Here is a 4,228-nt window from a genome sequence, read left to right on the forward strand (position 1 = left end):
TCATCGTGTTCTTTCATTTATCTAAATTAGTGTGTTTTACTGTGGTGTAAGTTTTCTGTATGCTGTTTTTCCTCTGAAAGATGTTGCTTAGGTCTTTTCTCTAAAGAAATACATTCGTTGTAGAGTGTATTTAATAAATATGTCAAGGGATCTATTTAGGAAAGAATAGTTTAAATATTAGAATGAGAAAAGTCCAATTTTACTCTATTAAGCTGTACCTGGAATTTTTTTTTAAATCAGACTATAGTCTGCTTGAAATAAAAAAAAAAATGTGCATTTGGCTATATCACCTCATCAGATTTTGAAAAAGATAAAAGTCAGTATGGAGGGTGGAGTAGCAGTAGCAAAAATGGAAAGATTTGGAAAATGGAATCTAGGTGCAATGAAAAACAAAAAAGTTGGGAGAATCAAGGAAGGATTTTTTTCATACATTTTCCTCTCCATGGAAAAAGCTTTTCTTCCACATTTCTTGTCTTAGGCTTTTTCTGTTCATATATAGAATGGCATAAATGTCAACTTTTAATACTTTCTCATATTTCTTGTGCATTTGACTAATAGGTAATTTAATATGAATATTCAAAGAATTGTAAAAGTTTGTGGTGGGGTTAATGTAATTTAACATAATTGGCAAAATTGACACCATAAATATAAATAAAATCTTAAATGATTTTTTTAAATAAAATGTTTGACTAAAAATTTAGAATGATTGAGCTGAAAATCCCAGGTTCCATTTGCAGTAGAAGCACCAGTAGTATAAGTGAATGAAGAGCATGTCAAGAAGACCTGAAATTTAAGTCTTGCATATTTACACGTTTTTTGTGACACTCTGCAAATCACTCAAACCTCTCAGTTATCCTGGGCAGTTTTCTAATTCTTCTGAGTCTAAATGGATCTGAGTTTTCTCCTACAGAGTTCCCTATAACCAAGTCTTGAAACCAACCCCCATCCCCAGTCCTCTACCCTTCAGTAGACACTTAAGGTTAGGAAGAAGGGAACAAGCTTTTATTATGGGATTACTATGTGCCTGAGGCTGTGCTTTACATATATTCTCACAACAACCCTAAGAGGTAGGTGCTTTTATGGTTCTTGTTTCACAGTTAAGGAAACTGAGGCAGATGAGTTCTCCACAGATCAACTAACTCTTTTTAAAATGCCATATTTGAGACTGGCAGTCATATACTCAAGGGGAAAGAGAGTTCTTGTTACATCTCTGGGGAAAAGGATTAATATCTGTATTTACAAATGATTTTCTGATTCCCAATGTAAGAAATTTGGTTTTTCAGAAAATTCATTTCTATAAGAAACTTTGAAAACATAAGATTTCATCCCATTGTTACTGATAGAAGTTCATGTGTACATTTTAAGTAGAATTATCTAATTTCTAAGTTATTTGGAATATATCCGTTATTCTTACCAGCATTCAACACAAGTCATCCACTGGTTGTCTTAAAAAATAAGAAAGAAGATGGATTGCTTCAGTCAATTAAAACGGCTTCTTTGTGAAGCTGATTTAGATGTGGATGTAGTTTGTTGAAATTTAACCGGTTCTTGATATTGCTCCTAACCATTCTTTCATGCTGAACATTTTCAGATCCAAATTTAAGACTGATAGATTGTGGCAAATTTGTTTTTCAGTTAAAAAATGTAGGTTTAGCTCCAAAGCATAGTGGTGTTCACACTGGCTCAAGCTGGATCCACATTTTAATTTAAAAGGGTTTTTTCCCCCCACTTTTTCCAGTACTTTTTTTTTTTTAGAACATTCTACAAGCACATTTTAAATTTTAAATTCTCAAATTTTACAAAAAAAAAAAAATTACCCAGTTGTCCTATTGCAGTCCTCATTTGCAAAGGCAGCTGATTTTTCGATTTAGGTAGCAGTATATACCTGCTTAAGGTGAGAGTTGATCTGTTGTTCATTCACTGGAGAAACAGGACTGTTTTACCTAGGCCAAGTGAACTGGACTCTTGTTTTCAATCATTTTAACTTGTAGAAGTTCTGGTTTAAGGGGAAAAGGTGGGAATAGCACTAGAGATGTTCCTGAACTTCAGTATAAATTCAAAATTATATTTGGAAGGACCAACTAGTACTATTTTAAGTACTCTAGTTCAAGATGTAACAGTTATGTCAAGAATACTACCAGATCTAGTGATTTAAGTTTTCTACCTATGTAGAAATAATAAGCTGGTTACTCTGAAACTTGTTTGCACAAATGTAGTTCCAAATTCTGTATTTGGGGTTTATGTCACCATAATTTAAATTCTTTATGTAAACATTAACTATAATAGTTTATGCTTATTTAGATTATTTGAGTTATTTAAAGTGAAACTACCCTTTTTTTTTCTTTTGAAATTATGTAGATGAGATCCAGAAATGCCTTTAACTAAAAGAAAATCACTTAGGTGCCTTCCAAAACTGCGTTGCCTCCTAAAAGCCTCTTTTCAGAAACCTTAATATAGAATGTAAGGGGAAATGGACCCATACTTTAGCATTCTATTTTAAAGTTAGCATGTTTTTTTGGGAAAATGAATATGAACATATGTCATTTATGATCCTAGAACAGTTTAAAGCACTGAGAAGGCAACGACTAGTCAAGAGAAACTAGGTGACTCACCTTTTTGGTAAGTGATTCTAGTTCCAGCTTTGCTAACTTTGTGATGGATAAATCACTTCCCAGTTCTCAGCCTGTTTTCTCATCAGCAAAATACGGACTTGGGCAATCTAAAGTTTTTTCTAGCTCAAAATTATATTACCAGAGTAAAATGTTCTTTGAGAAGCAGATGTATACTTGCATGTATCCTTCCCATTGCAAGCATGTGTATTCCTTTGCCTAGCACAAAAAAGTTGCAGTTTTATTTTTGGGTCAAGTTGTCACTTCCTAAAACAACACAAGAGATTGCCTTTCCTTGGGCAGGATTACATTTCTGCAAAAAAGAAAATGCACACACACATGTATACATATATACACATAGATAATTAAACTGAAGGCCATGTGCCCCAGGATGATGCAATTGAGAGTTAGGATGGTTTAAATCCCTGGTTCGACATGCCAGTTGACCTCCAGCAAATCTCCTAACCTCCCTAGGCTTCAGTTTCTTTATCCATAAAATGAGAGGTTGTATTAAATTGATTACCTTTCCAACTCTGAGGCTACCAGTTACTCGATGCAGTCAGCAGTTTAAGGGGTTTAGGAGAATAAGAACAGTTTTGTGACAAGTTCTAATTTTGAAATATGTGGTGCTTTTCCCCTTTGTGCCCCATCCCAGGCCTTAAAGAATGACATTTTGATTAGCAAGTTCAATAGTTGAAAAATACTGGGAAAGTTTTTGTAATATATGTAAATCATACAAAAAACTGTATAGGCTTTGGGGGTTATGGTACTGTGCAGTTTTGTCTTTTAAGACAATTACAGCACTTGTTTCTGTAAATCTGTTAAAACTTTGATTCACGGTGGAGACTGCCCCGTACCCAAAAGGGTTATGCCAACTAGCTGGCCCAAAAGAATACGTTCCAGAGCAGCCAAATTTTTCAGCAAGAACTTAGACCAGTGCTGAGCAACAGGCATAAAACTGGGTAAATGACCCACTTCGGACCTGTCTGCACTGGCAGTGCTTTCCAGCCTCGAGCCAATGTTTTTCCTGTGGCTCCCTAGACAAAAATCTTTTCCTCCCCAGGAACCGAGCACAAGGCTACGTTTTTTCTAGCCGCCTTGAGATGGCAGTTTAGGGCACTCGTTTGTTGGAAGTTCCCTCCAATGGATCTGCCCTCTGGGTTCAACTGTTCCGTGTCCCGCTCTTCGGGACTTACCCAGGGTCCCGCGGCTAGGATCTGAAGCCAGTCTGGACTCGCAGAAGGCAAGATTGTTCTGATTCCAAGCCCAGGGCTCCCCCACGTTTGTCTTTCTCCCCACTGTTCCGGTTCTGTTTCCCTCTTCGAATCCTCCTGCAGCCATCACTTCCTGCAAGCCTCCATGCCGACTTTCTGCGGTTCGAATGACGCTTCCTGGGTCCTCCCGCGCCCGCTCCCCGGACGTAGGCTCCTGAGCCCCGGGGGAGGATACGGCCTGGGAGCTACAGCCACCGCAGCCGGCGAACTTCTCTCGGGAGTCTGTGCCGAGCTTCCGACACTCTGCTCGATGGGCGTGGCGAATGTCCCGCGCGGGAGCTTTTAATCTTCTAGCCAATCATAAAATGGCTTCTGGGCGGGGCCTGGGGACTGTCCTAGCAAATC

The sequence above is a fragment of the Notamacropus eugenii genome, chromosome 1 (genome assembly GCF_028372415.1).
Source record: "Notamacropus eugenii isolate mMacEug1 chromosome 1, mMacEug1.pri_v2, whole genome shotgun sequence".
In the NCBI taxonomy this organism is placed as follows: Eukaryota; Metazoa; Chordata; class Mammalia; order Diprotodontia; family Macropodidae; genus Notamacropus; species Notamacropus eugenii.